At 47.6% G+C, this 24,035-nt stretch overlaps 1 protein-coding gene across 1 annotated transcript in view; it reads right to left on the bottom strand.

The window, feature by feature from the left end:
* LOC149428550 (A-type potassium channel modulatory protein KCNIP2-like) overlaps window positions 1-24,035 on the bottom strand; it is an 80,568-nt gene that overhangs the window by 53,021 nt on the left and 3,512 nt on the right. The window lies entirely within an intron of this gene.

Below are 24,035 nucleotides of genomic sequence, written 5' to 3'. Positions count from 1 at the left end.
TGGTCTATTGTTGCTAAAGGGAGTCTTTTGTTGCTAAAGGGGGGTATATTGTTGAGGGAAGGGGTTTATTGTTGTCTGCTGCTGAAGAGTTAATTTATGCTGGCTGCTTGGGAATCTGTTTATATTTGGTGGTCTATTGTTGCTAAAGGGGGGGGGTCTATTGTTGCTGGTGTAGGATCTACTGTTGCTGGGGGGTCAGTTGTGTGCTAGAAGGTCTGTTGATGCTGGCTGCTGGGGGATCTGTTTTTGCTTGGTGGTCTATGGTTGCTAAAGGTGGGGGTGGGGTCTATTGTTGCTGGTGTGGGATCTATTGGTGAGGGAAGAGGAGCTCAGAGGATCTGAGGGGGTTTCCTGGTTGAGAATTGCTGATTTAGATAGCAATACCCTGATAATGGCTTTAAGGGGGTGAAGGCACCAGCACTGACCATAGAACTATGCATGCACCAGCAGATGGCAGGTCAATCAAGGCACAGGCGTTGACCCAGGAACTATGGAGGCACCATCAGATGGAAGATCAATCAGCCGAAGCTGAAGGAACCCCTAGCAACCTCTTGAGGAACCCTAGAGTTCCACCTTAGTTGAGAATGAGTGATTTAGACAGTGGTAAATTGATAATGTCTTTGTGGGGGTGAAGGCACCGGAGTTGACCCAGGAACTATGGAGGCACCATCAGCTGGACAGTCATTCAGTCACAGCTAAAAGAACTCCTAGCAATCTTTTGAGGAACCCTAAGGATCCGAGGGGGGTTTCCTGGTTGAGAATGACTGATTTAAATAGCAACACCCTGATAATGGCTTTAAGGGGGTGAAGGCACCAGCACTGACCATAGAACTATGCATGCACCAGCAGATGGAAGGTCAATCAAGACACAGGCATTGACCCAGGAACTATGGAGGCACTAGCTGAATCTCAAGGAACCCTAGAGTTCCAATTTAGTTGAGCATAGGTGACTTAGACAGTGGTAAACTGATAATGTCTTTGTGGGGGTGAAGGCTCCGGCGTTGACCCAGGAACTATGGAGGCACTATCAGATTGAAGATCAATCGGCCACAGCTTAAGGGACCCCTAGCAACCTCTTGAGGAACCCTAGAGTTCCACCTTAGTTGAGCATAGGTGATTTAGACAGTGGTAAACTGATAATGTCTTTGTGGGGTGAAGGCACCGGCGTTGACCCAGGAACTATGGAGGCACCAGCTCAAGCTCAAGGAACCCTAGAGTTCCACCTTAGTTGAGCATAGGTGATTTAGCCAGCGGTAAACTGATAATGTCTTTGTGGGGGTGAAGGTATCGGCGTTGACCCAGGAACTATGGAGGCACCATCAGATGGAAGATCAATCGGCCGAAGCTCAAGGAACCCCTAGCAACCTCTTGAGGAACCCTAGAGTTCCACCTTAGTTGAGCATAGGTGATTTAGACAGTGGTAAACTGTTAATGTCTTTGTGGGGGTGAAGGCACCTGCATTGACCCAGGAACTATGGAGGCACCAGCTGAAGCTCAAGGAACCCCTAGCAACCTCTTGAGGAACCCTAGAGTTCCACCTTAGTTGAGCATAGGTGATTTAGACAGTGGTAAACTGATAATGTCTTTGTGGGGGTGAAGGCACCGGCGTTGACCTAGGAACTATGGAGGTACCAGCTGTAGCTCAAGGAACCCCTAGCAACCTCTTGAGAAACCCTAAAGGTTCTTCCCTTGTTGAAAATGGCTGATTTAGACAGTGCTACCCTAAATAATGGCTTTTAGTGGGTGAAGGCACTGACATCTCAGATGCCTCAGGAAAATCCCCGCAACCACCAGTCCATTTCAAGCTTTCAGATTCCTCCTATCAACAAATCAATGTGATTGGTGGCTGTGGGTAACACAAGTTCTTACAGTATGTCAATGAGTTCTAATGAATGAGCGAATCATTTCGAAAAGGGACGTTAAGGAGACTATCGGTCTTTCCTGGCTTTCAGTTAAAGTCAAGCAGTAAGGAATTCATTCAATTCTCGTCTACGCTCCAAAGGGGTTTCATTTCCACGTATTTTTCATGGCCAAAAGGTAGGCGAGAAAACTGATTTCCCTACAGGGGAACCTGAATGAACCCTTGCTCGGGGATGAACAGAATGAGTTCATATATTCCGTACGCACCGACTACTAATATAGTCCAGGAGACAGAGTCCGTCTTTTCTCAGAAGACCTCCTCCGATGGCTGTATTTTTAAACCCGGCCTTCTCTTTGCCTACTTGGTGTCCAAACTTTGAAGGAGGAAAATCCCCGTGTTTTTTTTTTTTAGCTGTCTTTTTTTTTTCCCGTACAACAGATTTGTACATGACCTAGATATGTCTGGTAGTCTATGACCAGGATCTAGACAGAGCTCTAAAGAAATAGAACATACTATCCTGAATAAATAATTTTGCGTTCGTGACAAGTTGAGCCGCGATCCTCTTGCGTACATTGATCGTGTGTTAACTAAAAGACAAATTTTTTTTTTTACAAAAAAGAAGACAAGCAAGCGGTCAGCAAGTAAAACAACTCCAACATGCAATTTATTAATACGGGGACAAGGACAGAGACTGGAAGGTAGGTAAGGAGACTGAGACAGCGGGACCATGAGAACATAAAGAGCGGACTTGTATCTGTGCAGACAGAAAAAGATGGTTCAGACAAGATGGATGGAACGGTCACATGACACGGTAAGTGGTTAAGGGCTTTTCACTCTAAGGGTGTCCTCATGCATTTTCCAGCACAAAATGGAGAAAATCCATTTTCATCCGAGATCGTTGGCCAATCACGTCATGATACATCAACATTCTTTCGACACTGAACTCAATGAATGGTGGGTCTTTCACCAGGATGGATTGACCCTTCTTGACCAAAATGATCAACGTAGAGCAAAATTGCCATTGGATTGTCTATTATATCTTACAATTGTTCCATTGTGTATATGGTCAGCATAAAGATCACCCACGCCATTCCATCGAATTAGTACGCAGTGGCCTGCTCCGAATAGTAATATCAGAAAAAAAGACCAAATAGCTAACAATGTACCCACCTCCCTCCACCAAAATTGTACTCTCGCAGAAGATTCTTTTTGCTTAGGTGTCCAACATGTACCGTGACATACTAAAGAAGACCATGGGCCGCAGGGCAGTATTCCAACATGATAACGACCAGAAAACACACCTCCAAGACCACCAATGCCTTGCCAAAGAAGCTGAGGGTAAAGGTGATGGACTGGCCAAGCATGTCTCCAGACCTGAAGCCTACTGAGCATCTGTGGGGCCTCCGTGTGCCTACAGTCAAGCATGGTGGTGGGAGTGTCATGGTCTGGGGCTGGATGAGTGCTGCCGGCACTGGGGAGCTACAGTTCAGTGAGAGAACCATGAATGCCAACATGTACTGTGACATACTGAAGCAGAGCATGATCCCCTCCCTTCAGAGACTGGGCCACAGGGCAGTATTCCAACATGATAACGACCCCAAACACACCTCCAAGACCACCACTGCCTTGCTAAAAAAGCTGAGGGTAAAGGTGATGGATTGGCCAAGCATGTCTCCAGACCTGAACCCTACTGAGCATCTGTGGGGCCTCCATGTGCCTACAGTCAAGCATGGTGGTGGGAGTGTCATGGTCTGGGGCTGCATGAGCGCTGCCGGCACTGGGGAGCTACAGTTCATTGAGGGAACCATGAATTCCAACATGTACTGTGACATACTGAAGCAGAGCATGATCCCCTCCCTTTGGAGACTGGGCCTCAGGGCAGTATTCCAACATGATAACGACCCCAAACACACCTCCAAGACCACCACTGCCTTGCTAAAGAAGCTGAGGGTAAAGGTGATGGACTGGCCAAGGATGTCTCCAGACCTGAACCCTATTGAGCATCTGTGGGGCATCCTCAAACGGAAGGTGGAGGAGCGCAAGGTCTCTAACACCCACCAGCTCCGTGATGACGTCATGGAGTGTAAGAGGACTCCAGTGGCAACCTGTGAAGCTCTGGTGAATTCCATGCCGAAGAGGGTTAAGGAAGTGCTGGAAAATAATGGCGGCCACACAAAATATTGACACTTTGGGCCCAATTTGGACCTTGTCACTTAGGGGTGGAGTCACTTTTGTTGCCAGCGGTTTAGACATTAATGGTGGTGTGTCGAGGTATTTTGAGGGAACAGCAAATTTACATGTTATACAAGCTGTACACTGACTACGTCACATTGTAGCAAAGTGTCATTTCTTCAGTGTTGTCACATGAAAAGAGAGAATCAAATATTTACAAAAATGTGAGGGATGGACTCACTTCTGTGAGATACTGTATATATATATATACAGAATGGGACCTAGTACAGACCTTGGTGGCACCCCACTGGTGACCGGTCACTGTTCCGAAATAACCTCATTTACAACCCCACGCCTATATCTATCCTTCAGCCAAACTTTTTTTCCACAGGAACACCCAAGGGTTGAATCCACACCTGAGATGATCATGTGGAACTGTATGAAACACTGTCCGAAATCACAGCATGCTATGTCCACGGCACCACCCTGCTGTAGAGACAATTAATGAAAGCCCTTCAAAATTGCAATACCACAAAGTACAACATGGGCTTGTTGGGTAGGTGCAGCAGCAGTAAACACACGGAGGTTCGAGGTTGCAGTAACCGATATACTGAAGAACTGGCAAACAGTAGAAGAGCCTGGCAAGGGAGCTCACTTGATTGGTAACCTACAATCAATGCAACGGAGAGAGCCTGTGGTAGTAGACCCAAATTGAAGATAGTTCTTGTCAAGGAGGGTGGAATACGGCTTGGCCACACCGACCCAAAAGGGAGCTTGCACCAATGCAGATGTAGGCCCTGAGCTTTCCAAACTTCTCTGGAACCTCTCCCTGCTGCTAGTGCTGTCCCTGAAAGATGGGTATGCTCTGAGAGATGAAATAGTAAAAAAAAATATTAGTTGCAGAGAGATGAAAATACTTCCTTCTGATTGGACACACTGTAGGCTACATCTGCATTTAAAAATGTATTTGTAGTCTATGTGAATCCCAGAGAAACGCAGATCCTACACTAGCCACTTCACAAATGCATTCCAAAAACTGGGGACAGGGCCTTAAAATGACTCTGCATGACCCAAGTTGGCCACCAGGGTCACCTGGATGCAGCGTAGCCAACAGAAATGCTGCTCCAGGGAACCGAGGAAACCATAGGGAAACGTTTCCCTTTACTTCCCCTCCAGCTGCAGTACCGCTCCTGATGAGCGCAACCTACAGGGAAGAAAATAGCCTGCAGCTGTCCACATGCTGACAACACAGGATGATCCAAGCGTGTTATTAGACACATTCAGGTGCTGCCAAAGAGAGAGTTCCCCCTAGGCCAGGGGTGGGTAACTGTGGCCCTCCAGCTGTTGGTGAACTACAAGTCCCATCATGCCTCTGCTTTTGGGAATCATGCTTGTAACTGTCAGTTTTGCAATGCCTCATGGGACTTGTAGTTCTACAACAGCTGGAGGGCCACAGTTGCCCACCCCTGCCCTAGGCAATCAGTAGCTGATTTCTGCCAAAACCCAAACCAACAGTCCTCCACATGTAGCAAGTAAAGGCAAGACACAATGACCTGGACTCCGGCACTCCTACAAATTACAGGAAGGGTCTGCATTCTCACAATTGGAGTTTGTTTCTTAAAGTGACCCTTTTCAAAGTTCCTTAGGGACGGAGTTGCTCTTTCTAAGAAGGGATTCAGTAAAGGACAAAGAAGAGGTCCATCGGACCATACACTGACAGCAGTAGGGTAGAATTTGTACTGCTGCCCACAACAAACAACTGGGTTTTGGTCTTTATACTTTAACCCATACTGTGTCCATCAGGCACGATGCCTCTTGGCAGATTCAGCTGCAGGACACCAAAGATTTTTATAGCTATCTGTAAAGGTGGCCTTCTAACAACAATTGTAAGGGGCATACTTCCCACTGACCACCACTGTAAGGGACATTCTTCCCACTGACCCCCAATGTAAGGGACATTCTTCCCACTGACCCCCAATGTAAGGGACATTCTTCCCACTGACCCCCAATGTAAGGGACATTCTTCCCACAGACCACCACTGTAAGGGACATTCTTCCCACTGACCCCCAATGTAAGGGACATTCTTCCCACTGACCCCCAATGTAAGGGGCATTCTTCCCACTGACCACCAATGTAAGGGGCATTCTTCCCCACTGACTACCAATGTAAGGGGCATTCTTCCCCACTGGCCACCAATGTAAGGGGCATTCTTCTCACTGACCACCACTCTAAGGGACATTCTTCTCACTGACCACCAATGTAAGGAGCATTCTTCCCACTGACCCCCAATGTAAGGAACATTCTTCCCACTGACCACCACTGTAAGGGGCATTCTTCCCACTGACCACCAATGTAAGGGGCATTCTTCCCACTGACCCCCAATGTAAGGGAAATTCTTCCCACTGACCACCAATGTAAGGAGCATTCTTCCCACTGGCCACCAATGTAAGGGGCATTCTTCCCACTGACCCCCAATGTAAGGAGCATTCTTCCCACTGGCCACCAATGTAAGGGGCATTCATCCCGCTGACCCCCAATGTAAGGGACATTCTTCCCACTGACCCCCCAATGTAAGGGAAATTCTTCCCACTGACCACCAATGTAAGGGACATTCTTCCCACTGACCACCAATGTAAGGGGCATTCTTCCCACCGGCCACCAATGTAAGGGGCATTCTTCCCACTGACCCCCAATGTAAGGGACATTCTTCCCACTGACCACCAATGTAAGGGGCATTCTTATCACTGACCCCCAATGTAAGGAACATTCTTCCCACTGACCTCCAATGTAAGGGACATTCTTCCCACTGACCACCAATGTAAGGGGCATTCTTCCCACTGACCACCAATGTAAGGGGCATTCTTATCACTGACCCCCAATGTAAGGAACATTCTTCCCACTGACCTCCAATGTAAGGGGCATTCTTCCCACTGGCCACCAATGTAAGGGGCATTCTTATCACTGACCCCCAATGTAAGGAACATTCTTCCCACTGACCTCCAATGTAAGGGGCATTCTTCCCACTGGCCACCAATGTAAGGGCCATTCTTCCCACTGACCACCAATGTAAGGGACATTCTTCCCACTGACCTCCAATGTAAGGGGCATTCTTCCCACTGGCCACCAATGTAAGGGACATTCTTCCCACTGACCCCCAATGTAAGGGACATTCTTCCCACTGATCACCAATGTAAGGGGCATTCTTATCACTGACCTCCAATGTAAGGGACATTCTTCCCACTGACACCCAATGTAAGGGACATTCTTCCCACTGACCTCCAATGTAAGGGACATTCTTCCCACTGATCACCAATGTAAGGAGCATTCTTCCCACTGATCACCAATGTAAGGGACATTCTTCCCACTGACCTCCAATGTAAGGGGCATTCTTCCCACTGATCACCAATGTAAGGGACATTCTTCCCACTGATCACCAATGTAAGGGACATTCTTCCCACTGGCCATCAATGTAAGGGGCATTCTTCCCACTGACCCCCAATGTAAGGAGCATTCTTCCCACTGGCCATCAATGTAAGGGGCATTCATCCCGCTGACCCCCAATGTAAGGGACATTCTTCCCACTGACCCCCCAATGTAAGGGAAATTCTTCCCACTGGCCACCAATGTAAGGGCCATTCTTCCCACTGACCACCAATGTAAGGGACATTCTTCCCACTGACCTCCAATGTAAGGGGCATTCTTCCCACTGGCCACCAATGTAAGGGACATTCTTCCCACTGACCACCACTCTAAGGGACATTCTTCTCACTGACCACCAATGTAAGGAGCATTCTTCCCACTGACCCCCAATGTAAGGAACATTCTTCCCACTGACCACCACTGTAAGGGGCATTCTTCCCACTGACCACCAATGTAAGGGGCATTCTTCCCACTGACCCCCAATGTAAGGGAAATTCTTCCCACTGACCACCAATGTAAGGAGCATTCTTCCCACTGGCCACCAATGTAAGGGGCATTCTTCCCACTGACCCCCAATGTAAGGAGCATTCTTCCCACTGGCCACCAATGTAAGGGGCATTCATCCCGCTGACCCCCAATGTAAGGGACATTCTTCCCACTGACCCCCCAATGTAAGGGAAATTCTTCCCACTGACCACCAATGTAAGGGACATTCTTCCCACTGACCACCAATGTAAGGGGCATTCTTCCCACCGGCCACCAATGTAAGGGGCATTCTTCCCACTGACCCCCAATGTAAGGGACATTCTTCCCACTGACCACCAATGTAAGGGGCATTCTTATCACTGACCCCCAATGTAAGGAACATTCTTCCCACTGACCTCCAATGTAAGGGACATTCTTCCCACTGACCACCAATGTAAGGGGCATTCTTCCCACTGACCACCAATGTAAGGGGCATTCTTATCACTGACCCCCAATGTAAGGAACATTCTTCCCACTGACCTCCAATGTAAGGGGCATTCTTCCCACTGGCCACCAATGTAAGGGGCATTCTTATCACTGACCCCCAATGTAAGGAACATTCTTCCCACTGACCTCCAATGTAAGGGGCATTCTTCCCACTGGCCACCAATGTAAGGGCCATTCTTCCCACTGACCACCAATGTAAGGGACATTCTTCCCACTGACCTCCAATGTAAGGGGCATTCTTCCCACTGGCCACCAATGTAAGGGACATTCTTCCCACTGACCCCCAATGTAAGGGACATTCTTCCCACTGATCACCAATGTAAGGGGCATTCTTATCACTGACCTCCAATGTAAGGGACATTCTTCCCACTGACACCCAATGTAAGGGACATTCTTCCCACTGACCTCCAATGTAAGGGACATTCTTCCCACTGATCACCAATGTAAGGAGCATTCTTCCCACTGATCACCAATGTAAGGGACATTCTTCCCACTGACCTCCAATGTAAGGGGCATTCTTCCCACTGATCACCAATGTAAGGGACATTCTTCCCACTGATCACCAATGTAAGGGACATTCTTCCCACTGGCCACCAATGTAAGGGGCATTCTTCCCACTGACCCCCAATGTAAGGAGCATTCTTCCCACTGGCCATCAATGTAAGGGGCATTCATCCCGCTGACCCCCAATGTAAGGGACATTCTTCCCGCTGACCCCCCAATGTAAGGGAAATTCTTCCCACTGACCACCAATGTAAGGGACATTCTTCCCACTGACCACCAATGTAAGGGGCATTCTTCCCACCGGCCACCAATGTAAGGGGCATTCTTCCCACTGACCCCCAATGTAAGGGACATTCTTCCCACTGACCACCAATGTAAGGGGCATTCTTATCGCTGACCCCCAATGTAAGGAACATTCTTCCCACTGACCTCCAATGTAAGGGACATTCTTCCCACTGACCACCAATGTAAGGGGCATTCTTCCCACTGACCACCAATGTAAGGGGCATTCTTATCACTGACCCCCAATGTAAGGAACATTCTTCCCACTGACCTCCAATGTAAGGGGCATTCTTCCCACTGGCCACCAATGTAAGGGGCATTCTTATCACTGACCCCCAATGTAAGGAACATTCTTCCCACTGACCTCCAATGTAAGGGGCATTCTTCCCACTGGCCACCAATGTAAGGGCCATTCTTCCCACTGACCACCAATGTAAGGGACATTCTTCCCACTGACCTCCAATGTAAGGGGCATTCTTCCCACTGGCCACCAATGTAAGGGACATTCTTCCCACTGACCCCCAATGTAAGGGACATTCTTCCCACTGATCACCAATGTAAGGGGCATTCTTATCACTGACCTCCAATGTAAGGAACATTCTTCCCACTGATCACCAATGTAAGGAGCATTCTTCCCACTGATCACCAATGTAAGGGACATTCTTCCCACTGACCTCCAATGTAAGGGACATTCTTCCCACTGATCACCAATGTAAGGGACATTCTTCCCACTGACCACCAATGTAAGGGACATTCTTCCCACTGATCACCAATGTAAGGGACATTCTTCCCACTGGCCACCAATGTAAGGGGCATTCTTCCCACTGACCCCCAATGTAAGGAGCATTCTTCCCACTGGCCATCAATGTAAGGGGCATTCATCCCGCTGACCCCCAATGTAAGGGACATTCTTCCCACTGACCCCCCAATGTAAGGGAAATTCTTCCCACTGACCACCAATGTAAGGGACATTCTTCCCACTGACCACCAATGTAAGGGGCATTCTTCCCACCGGCCACCAATGTAAGGGGCATTCTTCCCACTGACCCCCAATGTAAGGGACATTCTTCCCACTGACCACCAATGTAAGGGGCATTCTTATCACTGACCCCCAATGTAAGGAACATTCTTCCCACTGACCTCCAATGTAAGGGACATTCTTCCCACTGACCACCAATGTAAGAGGCATTCTTCCCACTGACCACCAATGTAAGGGGCATTCTTATCACTGACCCCCAATGTAAGGAACATTCTTCCCACTGACCTCCAATGTAAGGGGCATTCTTCCCACTGGCCACCAATGTAAGGGGCATTCTTATCACTGACCCCCAATGTAAGGAACATTCTTCCCACTGACCTCCAATGTAAGGGGCATTCTTCCCACTGGCCACCAATGTAAGGGCCATTCTTCCCACTGACCACCAATGTAAGGGACATTCTTCCCACTGACCTCCAATGTAAGGGGCATTCTTCCCACTGGCCACCAATGTAAGGGACATTCTTCCCACTGACCCCCAATGTAAGGGACATTCTTCCCACTGATCACCAATGTAAGGGGCATTCTTATCACTGACCTCCAATGTAAGGAACATTCTTCCCACTGATCACCAATGTAAGGAGCATTCTTCCCACTGATCACCAATGTAAGGGACATTCTTCCCACTGACCTCCAATGTAAGGGACATTCTTCCCACTGATCACCAATGTAAGGGACATTCTTCCCACTGACCACCAATGTAAGGGACATTCTTCCCACTGATCACCAATGTAAGGGGCATTCTTCCCACTGACCTCCAATGTAAGGGGCATTCTTCCCACTGGCCACCATTGTAAGGGCATTCTTCCAACTGATCACCAGTGTAAATAGCATTCTCACTAACACTGATGTAAGGGGCAATCTTCCCACTGACCTCCAATGAATTTGTTTATTACAAGGGTTCCCAGGGACCAGGAAATTGTTTTAAGGGTTCCTCTGGGGTGAAAAGATCGAGAAAATCTGCTCCACATTATATTTGCAGTCTATGACTGAACCAGGACACGAGAGAAGTAAAGGACCAGAGGGGACGTTTCCTGTACCTAACACCCAATGACATCATCATTCCATTTCCAGATATCTCAGGAGACATTTTATGATGTTTTGGTCTACAGGAACATCTTAATGTTCTCCCAAAGTGGGATCCTCTGTGCTTGATGGAAAACAAAGCGGAGGTTGGCAAAAACATTAAAACTCAAGTCCTACCACGTGAAGCCGCCTAGATGTCTCTAATTAGCTAATTACAGTGGATGGCGTTTGGGCTAATTGCATCCCAATCATCAACCGAAAAAGCTTTTAGCATCCGCTCTTCGTGTAGCACAAGGTTAAAGCTTTTATTGGTTCTGAATTACGAGCCGCCGTTGCAGGAAGGGGGTAGGGGTGGGGCTGGGGAACCATAGGAAGTAGTGCAAGAAATAACACGTCAATGAGAATTTTACAATCACAATTTTCATCACGGGACTGCACCTCCCAATAAATGCAATTTTTGTAAACGGCCTAGAGCAATACCAGGACAACAAAGGCAAGGCATGCAGGGTCATGGTTTCAGAGGGATTTGCACAGTTTTGCACGTGTTTTTCCATACTGGTCTTTCTTAGGAACAATGTCATGATTGTCTCCTGGAGGTTGTTTTATGTTCTGAAGGTTTACAGTACATAGTTGTGTTGGCCTCCAGAAGAAAGTAGGAGACCCTGTAAAAACCACTACCGGTATACAAGACACAGTAGGTTTGTGCCTACAGGCACCTCTATGGGTTGGGAGCCAGGGGCGTATTTACCAGAAGGCAAACAAGGTATTTGCCTTGGGCGGCACTTTTCAGGGGGGGCAGCGGTGCCCCCCTGGAAAAAGGGATGAAAAAAGGGACACGCACGGCATGGGGACCAGGTGGGATCCGAGAGAGGCTGCGGGCTGCTTGACAGCATATGCAGAGCCCCACTCTCATTCTCATGGATGTCCGGAGCTGTGAAGGTGAGTGTCTTTCTCTCTCTCGCCAGGTGGGGAAGGCGGTGTATGGGGGGCAATGATAGTGGAAGGCTGTCTGGGGGGGGGGCAGGGGTGTTGTTGGTCAATGTCCCAGGCTCTCTCCTCAGCGGGGGTGGAGGGTGGTGTTGGTCAGTGTCAGGCTCTCTCCACGGGGGGTGGCCGATTTTCTTGTTGCCTAAGGCAGCACAAAACCTACATTTTTGGGAGCCTGATGTGCCACAAGACTGCGGAGATGTAGACCCTGGCTGTACAAGGAGAGCCCCAAAAAACATCATCAACGTATCTCAGCCATGCCTTGTACACCCAGGACTTCTTCCACCGCTGAGGCTTCTGTGTTGTGTGAAATGGCCGGATCCCATTCTGTGTCTGAGACGTGTGTAATAGAGCTGGACCAAAAGAAGCCAGATTTGGTACTGGAGGATGTACAGTGGGGTAAGTACTCCTTCAAAGGGATTAATGCATAATGAAGGTGCACCATAGATGGACCTAGTTCTGGTCCCGGGCTGTTGCCTCTGACCCACAAAGAAAACTCTCAGCAGATGACAAACTCTGGGGGGTGGCTACTGAGGAGTGCTCAGTGCAAAAGTCCATATTACTTCAAGGTCTTTTTCAAATGTTTATTGATTAAACGCATCAGGTAGAGCCAACACGTTTTGGGTTGAAATGCCTCCCCCCTTCTTCAAATCTGATCACAGGGGAAGCTGCAGTTTAATGGTTAAAACTTAATTCACTTTTTTTTATTGCTGTCTTTGTCTGCAGTGGCAGTTCTCACTTTTGACAGCCCTGAAGACTGGAGGGAGGAGTTTCAACCCGAAACGCATAGCTCTACCTGATGCCTTTAACCAACAAACATTTTAAACAGACCCTCGAGCGATGTGAACTTTTGCACTGAGCGCTCCCACCCCAGAGTTTGTCATCCTGTGCCTTAGGACTGTTGACGGAGATTCCTGAATAAATAAAACCTGTAAACACTGTTTGCGGTTTTCTTTCTTTTTTAACCCCTCCATCTCCCGAGGATTCCCCCCCCCTTCCTGACCAGACCATATAGCTATATGTTACTATACAACTTCATGTTACTATATTAAGGGCTGCTGTTAGAAACCGCAGGGCCCCATACAGTCAACCTAACAGGGCCCCCCTCCAAAAAAAACCCAGAGTTTACTATGCTTCATTTACGAATGAACACAGTGAGTGATCGGTGCCGATCACTCATTGTGTTCATTCAGGAAAGAAAGGAGCTGGTGAATGTGACATATTTGAACCCATCCCCAACCCTCTATTCTGAAGGATCCTATTGTGTGCTTGCAGCTGCCGGTGGGAAGGAGAGGATGGAAGTCGGAAGTACTGCAAGGGGTGGGGGCACAAGGGGGGGGGGGGGATGTGCATCAGAGGAAAACATATGATGAAAAGGGAGGGTGATGGGTGCAGCAAGGGCTGAAGCAATAACTGAAACTGATCCCCTGTATGTATCTCTGCAACAACTGTGAGGGATAAGAGAAGAATCCAGCTTTCAGCTGCTGCAGGAAGAACCATACAGGGGATCGGTTCCAGTAATTCGTGCTGATCACCCTCCCTGCCCAGTTATCCCAGCTGCCTGGGCCCCCCTGCTGGCCTGGGCCCCGTACAGGAGGACTGGTGGTGCCCCCTTATCCACGGCCCTATGTTACTATACTATACTATGTTACTATAATATCTTACAATATATTACTATACTACACTATCTTCCTATACTATATGTTACTATACTACACTATACTATATATCTATACTATGTTACAATATGTTACTATACTACACTATACTATATATCTATACTATGTTACAATATGTTACTATACTACATTACTATATATCTATACTATGTTACAATATGTTACTATACTACATTACTATATATTACTATACTACACTATCTTCCTATACTATATGTTACTATACTGTCTTACAATATGTTACTATACTATATGTTACTATACTATATGTTACTATACTGTCTTACAATATGTTACTATACTATATGTTACTATACTATATGTTACTATACTACACTACACTATACTATGTTTCTATACTGTCTTACAATATGTTACTATACTACATTACAATACTATATGTTACTATACTATACTATCTTACAATGTTACTATACTACATTACTATACGTTACTATCAGGGGCGGACTGACAACTCATGGGGCCCCTGGGCAATAGGGGATTATGGGGCCCCCGTGTCCCTTAGGCCACACCCAAAAAAGCCTATGACAAAGCCAATGAAAGGTACCAGGGGCATCTCATGGGGCCCCCTACTGACCCTGGGCCCTCGGGTGGTGCCTGAGTGGCTAAATGGTCAGTCCGCCCCGGTTACTATACTACACTACACTATACTATGTTTCTATACTATCTTCCAATATATTACTATACAACATTACTATACTACAGGATATGTCACTCGGTTATATGTTACTATACAAACCCTATGTTACTATACTTCATTACAATACAGAGGCGGACTGACCATTTGGAAACTTGGGCACTGCCCGAGGGCCCGGAGTCAGTAGGGAGCCCCATGAGATGCCCCTGGTACCTTTTTCATAGGCTTTTTTGAGTTTGGCCAAGGACACAGGGGCCCCATGATCCCATATTGCCCAGGGGCCCCATGAGTTGTCAGTCCGCCCCTGTTACAATACTATATGTTACTATACTATACTATGTTTCTATACTGTCTTACAATATGTTACTATACTACATTACTATAATATATGTTACTATACTATACTATACTATCTTACAATATGTTACTATACTACACTACACTATACTATATGTTACTATACTTCATTACAATACTATATGTTACTATAGTTTGATGTACTATACTATGTTTCTATACTATACTATACTACATTACACTATACTATGCTTCTATACTATCTTACAATGTTACTATACTACATTACTATAATATATCTTACTATACTATACTATCTTACAATATGTTACTATACTATACTACACTATACTATATGTTACTATACTTCATTACAATACTATATGTTACTATAGTTTGATGTACTATACTATGTTTCTATACTATACTATACTACATTACACTATACTATGTTTCTATACTGTCTTACAATATGTTACTATACTACATTACAATACTATATGTTACTATACTATACTATCTTACAATGTTACTATACTACATTATTATATGTTACTATATTATACTACACTATACTATATTTCTATACCATACTACATTACACTATGCTATGTTTCTATACTGTCTTACAATATATTACTATACTACAGTATATGTCCCTCGGTTACATGTTACTATACAACGCTCTGTTACTATAATACACTATACAGTACAAAGTTATAAATGAGATCCTTCTCTGGTCCGCAGACCCACACAATACCCTCAGCAGGTTTCCTAGGGATGACTGGTTGTCGGTGTGTCAGATACTAACACGGTACAGATTGTTTCCATGACAAGAATGCAGAATTGTAGGAAAACACCGGAAAGCTGGGAGGTATAATGAGATGTGATCATCGAGAACCGAATAGCATTACCGGGACAATCAAGTATGGAAAGACGAATATAAAACATAGAAATCTCTGCACAGGATACAGAAGATTGGATGACGATTGGACAGACTGTATACACATTAATAAATTGCATGTTGTCACCACATACATCGGAGTTCTCATAATACAGACATGACACCATGACACCAATACATCATACCGGAGACATTTCAGGAGCACAGATTATGGTGAATATGGCGGCTGCATGCAGGGAAGAGAAGCAATGCAAAGAATTTGCTGTCCTGGCTTTTGTACATTTCCATACACAATGTTGATGATCGATTTTTTTTTTCCCGATTTATTAAAAAGCCAATCCAAGAATATAGGAATAAAAAAAAAAAATCTGATTTCAAGAAGTGAACTGACCATCAGGTAAAGTCTTTGTTACAAGTATCTATAGAACCCCAGCAATTTACACAAAGCTCTACCCATGGAACCTTCACATCTGTCCCCAAGGAGCTTACTATCTAATGTATGAGAGTCCATCACTGACACGGTATGGGAAAAAAAAATTACAAATCTTTATTCTTTTTATTTATTTATATATATATATAAAAAAACTATTTTTATATAATAGTTGTATATGTATTTATTTTTGTATATAAAATAAAAGGATAAATAAAAAAAAATAAATTTTTTATTCTTGATCCATTGAGACATAAAAAGAATCCATCCGATAAAAAGATCGACGCGTTTGAGCCCATCACCGGTAAGGTATGAAAAAAAAAAAATTACAAATCATTCTTCTTCTTTTTTTTTATATGTAAAACTATCTTTATATAATAGTTGTATATGTATTTATTTTTGTATATAAAATTAAATAAAAGGATAAAAGGATGAATAAAAAAAAAAAACTAAAAAAAACAAACAAAAAACAAATCTTTATTCTTGATCTATCGAGACGTAAAAAGAATCCATCCAATAAAAAGATTGACGCGTTTCAGCCCCACAAATTCTGGGCCTTAGTCATGGTCTTTTCCCCCCTGCTCCTCTGCACCCAGGGCAGCTGCCCCTCCCTTCTCTCTTCTTTGGAAGCACATACAAACTCCATGCAGGTGTCCTGGTTGGGATTTGAACCAAGGACTCCAGTTCTGCAAGGCAAGAGCATTAACCACTAGCCCAGCCTTTTTCAACCCTTTCACCCCGGGGGAATCCTGGAAATAATCTTCAAGGCTCAGGGAACCATGGGGGCCAGCAGGTAGAATGTAGGTAGAACACAATGATTACTGCCGATGGCTATAACTGCTGGCAACAATCGCATGCTAAAAATCCAACATGCTGGTTGTACCCAAGTCGATCGATGGATTGACTTGGTTACAATCAGCCTGCCCACGGATGGATCGAATCTCCCCACTGAAACGGCTGAGATTCAATCCATCTATGGATGGCGTATGGCTTTGTTTAGACCTGCAGTTGAGGGGCAGGAGCGTTCCTATCAGGGGCGTACTGACCATTTGGAAACTTGGGCACAGCCTGAGGGCCCGGGGTCAGTAGGGGGCCCCATGAGATGCCCCAGGTACCCTTTTCATAGGCTTTTTTAAGTTTGGAAAGGACACAGGGGCCCCATGATCCCCTATTGCCCGGGGGCCCCATGAGTTGTCAGTCCGCCCCTGGCCCCTAGGGTTGGTGTCACCCGGTGCCAGAACACTTGGTGACACCCCTTCCGACGATCCCCGCAGGATGGATCGAATCTGCAGATTGAGCATAATGGATCAGAGTCCGATCCATTATCCTCCCCAATCCGCAGATCCGATCCATCCTGCGGGGATCGTTGGCTTGCAACCTATACGGGGTTAACTGATCTCTCCACGAAAAGGTAAGTTGTAAATAGGGGCGGATTAACCATTTGGAAACTCGGGCACTGCCTGAGGGCCCGGGGTCAGTAGGGGGCCCCATGTGATGCCCCTGGTACCTTTTTCATAGGCTTTTTTGAGTTTGGGCAAGGACACAGGGGCCCCATGAGTTGTCAGTCCACCCCTGGTCGAAAAGTTTTAAAGCAAGCCGACGATCCCCGCAGGATGGATGGGATCTGCGGATTGGGGAGCATAATGGATCTAAGTCCGATCCATTATGCTGAATCCGCAGATCCCATCCATCCTGCGGGGATCGTCGGCTTGCTTTAAAACTTTTCGTGGAGCGGGTTTGGTGTCACCCGGTGTGGGGAGCACCCCCCGCACCTGCCTAGGGACGCCCCTGGTTGTGGGGCAGCAAAAATGTGCAGTTGAGCCACATTTTTGCTACCTGCCAACCTCCCTCCCCCTTAAGCTGCCATAGGCGGTGGACAGAGATTTTTCCGTGGCACGGCCATGATGCTTGGCAATAAAAGTTCACTCAACACGTAGGGATCGGCCATTCAAGTAAATGGGGAAGAACCACAAACGCCCGGAACGCACATGATTGCAGCGTGAATGTCGGCAACGATGGGATTAAAAATGGCGATGAGATGGCGTCACATTGCTTCCTCGCCACCTATCAGTAGCCTCTGGAGCACGACTGGGTTTTGGAGGTCAGGGAGATTTAGTCCCGCCCCTCTGCATTTTTGGTGCGCTACCATTAGTTATCATGGAGGGTGCAAAAGCAGTGAAGTTGCGGTAATCGGGACTTCAAAAGCGCAGCACACCCTAATGCTTCTGCGGACCCCCAGTAGCGCACCATCCCTTCTCCTGTGCAACCTCCCCTCCCCCGCCATGTTTCCCAGGGCCCCTATGAGATAAATATAAAGTTAGGCTACGTTCACACTGATCCGCCGCAAAAACGCATAGACTTTTGCCGCGGTTTCTTAGTGTCTTTTTAAAGGACACGTGACTTAAAAACTGCACCAGAAACGCTTCTCAGAGGCATTTTTCAGGTGCTTTTCAGGCATTTTTCAGGTGCATTCCATTGATTTCAATGGAAAGAGGCATTTTTTGGGGCATTTTTTTAACTCCCCAAACATGCCCCAAAGATGACGCAAGCGGCATTTTTTACACCGCAACGTCTCAGTGTGAACACATACATAGATATACATTCACATACACAGGGAAGCATTTTCTTGAGCTTTTCAGGTGCTTTTTTTAACTCAAAAACTCCTCCGTGTGAAAGTCGCCTTACATGTAAAACAATTCAAGGCCCGTACCAGCCGCCCCAAGGTACACGCCCACTCTCATGAATGAAAGTATATTTGATAGCATTAAATTAGTACTTTCAATAAAATTGATTTTAAACCATAAGAAAGCATGCCGTAAATCAAAGACCAATCAACACAAAGGGCACAGTATGGGGGGGGTCAGGAGGGCCTAATACTGTGATCAGGAGGGCACAATAATGTGATCAGAAGGGCACAATACTGGGATCAGGAGGGCACAATACTGGGATCAGGAGGGCACAATACTGGGATCAGGAGGGCACAATACTGGATCAGGAGGGAACAATACTGGGATCAGGAGGGCACAATACTGGGATCAGGAGGGTACAATACTGGGGTCAGGAGGGTACAATACTGGGGTCAGGAGGGTACAATACTGGGGTCAGGATGGCACAATACTGGGGTCAGGAGGGCACAATACTGGGATCAGGAGGGTACAATACTGGGGTCAGGAGGGTACAATACTGGGATCAGGAGGGTACAATACTGGGGTCAGGAGGGTACAGCACTGGGGTCAGGAGGGCACAATACTGGGATCAGGAGGGCACAATACTGGGATCAGGAGGGCACAATACTGGGATCAGGGGAGTACAATACTGGGATCAGGAGGGTACAATACTGGGGTCAGGAGGGTACAATACTGGGGTCAGGAGGGTACAGCACTGGGGTCAGGAGGGCACAATGCTGGGATCAGGAGGGCACAATACTGGGATCCGGAGGGCACAATACTGGGATCAGAAGGGCACAATACTGGGATCAGGAGGGCACAATTCTGGGATCAGGAGGGCACAATACTGGGATCAGGGGAGTACAATACTGGGATCAGGGGGGTACAATACTGGGATCAGGAGGGCACAATACTGGGGTCAGGAGGGCACAATACTGGGATCAGGAGGGCACAATACTGGGATCAGGAGGGCACAATATTGGGATCAGGAGGGCACAGTACAGGAGAGTTAGGAGGGTACAATACTGGGATCAGGGGGGGTAGAATACTGGGATCAGGGGGGTACAATACTGGAATCAGGAGGACCTAATACTGGGATCAGGAGGGCACAGTACAGATTCTGGGACGTTGCCTGGGCCATGCCGGGACAGCTTAGTAAAAAGCGTGACTGTCCCAACTAATCTGGGACAGTTGGCAAGTATGCTGTATTGCAAGATTATCATGGGGCCACCATGCACATGAGGCCCCTGGGCAGTGCCCATGCATTAAGGCAGCCCTGCACTTAACTCCCCCTCCCCCAAGTCTGCCCCGCCCTCACATACACACATACATACACGGCTCAAAAATGTTAAAGGAACACTTTGTAACCCGAGTCTGGCATCAAGTCCATGACACTCCTGGGATATTGATCTGGTCAGGTAAGTAGCAGAGGGGGTTGTTCATCAGTTTCAGCTGCTTTGGTGTTCATGAAATTAACAACAGGTACACTAGATGGGCAACAATGAGATGACCCCCAAAACAGGAATGGTTTTACAGGTGGAGGCCACTGACATTTTTTCCCTACTCATCTTTTCTGACTGTTTTTCCCTTGTTTTGCATTTGGCTCGGGTCAGTGTCACTACTGGTAGCATGAGGTCATACCTGGACCCTACAGAGGTTGTACAGGCAGTCCAACTCCTCATCAATACATGTCATTGCCAGAAGGTTTGCTGTGTCTCCCAGCACAGTCTCAAGAGCATGGAGGAGATTCCAGGAGACAGGCAGTTCCTCTAGGAGAGCTGGACAGGGCTGTAGAAGGTCCTTAACCCATCAGCAGGACCGGTATCTGCTCCTTTGTGCAAGGAGGAACAGGAGGAGCTCTGCCAGAGCCCTACAAAATGACCTCCAGCAGGCCACTGGTGTGAATATCTCTGACCAAACAATCAGAAACAGACTTCATGAGGGTGGCCTGAGGGCCCGACGTCCTCTAGTGGGCCCTGTGCTCACTGCCCGGCACCATAGAGCTGGATTGCCATTTGCCATTGGACACCAGAATTGTCAGGTCCACCACTGGCGCCCTGTGCTTTTCACAGATGAGAGCAGGTTCCCCCTGAGTACATGTGACAGACGTGAAAGGGTCTGGAGAAGCCGTGGAGAACGTTCTACTGCCTGTAACATGGTTCACCATGACTGTTTTGGTGGTGGGTCAGTGATGGTCTGGGGAGGCATATCCATGGAGGGACACACAGACCTCTACAGGATAGACAATGGCACCCTGACTGCCATTAGGTATCGGGATGAAATCCTTGGACCCATTGTCAGACCCTACGCTGGTGCGGTGGGTCCTGGGTCCCTCCTGGTGCAGTGGGTCCCGGGTTCCTCCTGGTGCGGTGGGTCCTGGGTTCCTTCTGGTGCAGTGGGTCAGGGTTCCTCCTGGTGCGGTGGGTCCTGGGTCCCTCCTGGTGCAGTGGGTCCCGGGTTCCTCCTGGTGCGGTGGGTCCCGGGTTCCTTCTGGTGCAGTGGGTCAGGGTTCCTCCTGGTGCGGTGGGTCCTGGTTTCCTCCTGATGCAGTGGGTCAGGGTTCCTCCTGGTGCAGTGGGTCCTGGGTTCCTCCTTGTGCAGTGGGTCCTGGGTTCCTCCTGGTGCATTGGGTCCCAGATTCCTCCTGGTACGGGGGGTCCCGGGTTCCTCCTGGTACGCTGGGTCCTGGGTTCCTCCTGGTACGCTGGGTCCTGGGTTCCTCCTAGTGCAGTGGGTCCTGGGTTCCTCCTGGTGCGGTGGGTCCTGGGTTCCTTCTGGTGCGGTGGGTCCTGGGTCCCTCCTGGTGAGTTGGGTCCTGGGTTCCTCCTGGTGCATTGGGTCCTGGGTTCCTCCTGGTGTGGTGGGTCCTGGGTTCCTTCTGGTGCGGTGGGTCCTGGGTCCCTCCTGGTGAGTTGGGTCCTGGGTTCCTCCTGGTGAGTTGGGTCCTGGGTTCCTCCTGGTGCAGTGGGTCCTGGGTCCCTCCTGGTGTGTTGGGTCCTGGGTTCCTCCTGGTGCATTGGGTCCTGGGTTCCTCATGGTGCAGTGGGTCAGGGTTCCTCCTGGTGCATTGGGTCCTGGGTTCCTCCTGGTGCAGTGGGTCCTGGGTTCCTCCTGATGCAGGGGGTCCTGGGTTCCTCCTGGTGCAGTGGGTCCTGGGTTCCTCCTGGTGCAGTGGGTCCTGGGTTCCTCCTGGTGCAGACAATGCCTGGCCTCATGTGGGGAGAGTATACAGGCAGTTCCTGGAGGATGAAGGAATTGATACCATTGAATGGCCCCCACACTCCCCTGACCTAAATCCATCCTCTGGGATGTCATGTTTCGGTCCATCCGATGCCACCAGGTTGCACCTCAGACTGTCCAGGAGCTCAGTGATGGCCGGGTCCAGATCTGGGAGGAAATCCCCCAGGACACCATCCGTGGTCTCATTAGGAGCCTCCCCCGACGTTGTCAGGCATGCATACAAGCACGTGGGGGCCATACAAACTACTGAGGACCATTCTGAGTTACTGCAATGACATTTCAGCCAAATGGACTCGCCTGCTGCATCATTTCTTCACTTTGATTTTCGGGGGGGGCTTTGAATTCAGTCCTCTGTATGTCGATCATTTCCATCAAACGATGGGGCGTCCTTACGTTCCTCACCCATCCCCCGTCCATGTCAGTATAGAGATCCAGCAGGAGATTCCTCCCCATTGGGATCTGATGGTTTGTCAGAGTCTTCCTCTCATTTTTTTTAGCGTCCCTGCTCGGGTGCCCCCATAGCAAGCTGATTGCTACGGGGGCACCTGACAGAAGGGAGGAGCCAGAAGCGCCTGCGAGGACCTGAAAAGAGGAGGGTCAGGGCTGCTCTGTGCAACACCATTACACAGAGCAGGTAAGGACAGACATGTTTATTATTTTTAAGAAAAAAAAAAAACAAAAAAACAAAACTTTAGTGTCACTAACTTTTTTTGTACGGAACATTTGATCAACCGTTGCGCTAAAATTGTGTCTTATAAAAATTGAAAACAACTAGTATTTTTTTTTTGCATATAATATTTGGGGGTTTTAATTAATCTTGAGGCCTAAAATGATTATTTTAAAACCCAAAAAGGGACTAATCATCATTTTATTAATGAAAGTACAAACAACCCCAAAAATCCCCCCAAAAAATCGCCTAATGTGAACGGGGCCTATGCTGTATGTGGTGCATTATTAGCAGTCCATTAATTCAAATGGGCTGACAAATGCATGGAAAGATGCAAAAAGTAGCACAGACATGTTTTTGAAATTGCATCACACCAAACAGCATGCATGGTACTGCGGCCTTCTGCGTTCCTGCTTGCGTTTTGAAAGCGCGATTTACACGCGCTTCCGTGTGCCACCCATAGGGCAGCCCATTTACGTCTCTTACCTTTTCACCCAAAAAGAAGCTCGTGCACGTGCATTTTGCCACGATTTTTACATGTGCATTTTGCCGAGATTTGTATGGGGAGACAGAGGAGTCCCTAGGGTTGGTGTCACCCGGTGCGATAACATGTTGTGTCACCCCTCCAAAGAGGAAGCAGTGGTGCCATGGTAGCAGTAAAATGAGTATCCCTTGAAGATATGTATCCCCTGAAGCAACTGCGTATGTACCGGGTTCAGGCTGAAGAAGCAGATTTTAGCACAGAGCCGGCGATCGGCTTCTTCGGCCTGAAACCAGCACATGCGCAGTTGCTTCAGGGGATACTCATTTTACCGCTACACCACGGCGGGGGCAGCTGTCACTGTGATGGCATCCTGCTCCTGCACCCCCTGTGATGGTGTCACCCGGTGCGGTCTGCTCCCCCTGCACCTCCCTAGGGACGCCACTGTCACCCGGAGCAGCCTGCACCCCTCGCACCCCCCTAGGGACGCCACTGCAAAGAACATGCTTTGAGCATTCCTGCACTACAACTGGTGGGAACAAGCAAAGAAATATTGCCGTACGGTTTGATGCGGAGTCATGTGATGTACCCCATATCAGCCAATGAGATTTCACCTTATACATTCAGGTCATTTAGGAGATTATTTCTGATTGGTTCCTATAGGCTGTTGTACATCATCATTGCTTTATTTTCCTACCTTCTCGAATAATCTGTATGTAGCAAGAAAAAAAAAAAAAATCTATCCTTCTCAA

The sequence above is a fragment of the Staurois parvus genome, unplaced genomic scaffold (assembly GCF_062004578.1).
Source record: "Staurois parvus isolate SC_StPar_1 unplaced genomic scaffold, SC_StPar_1.0 ptg003144l, whole genome shotgun sequence".
NCBI lineage: Eukaryota > Metazoa > Chordata > Amphibia > Anura > Ranidae > Staurois > Staurois parvus.
This window is presented reverse-complemented; position numbering and strand designations above follow the sequence as displayed.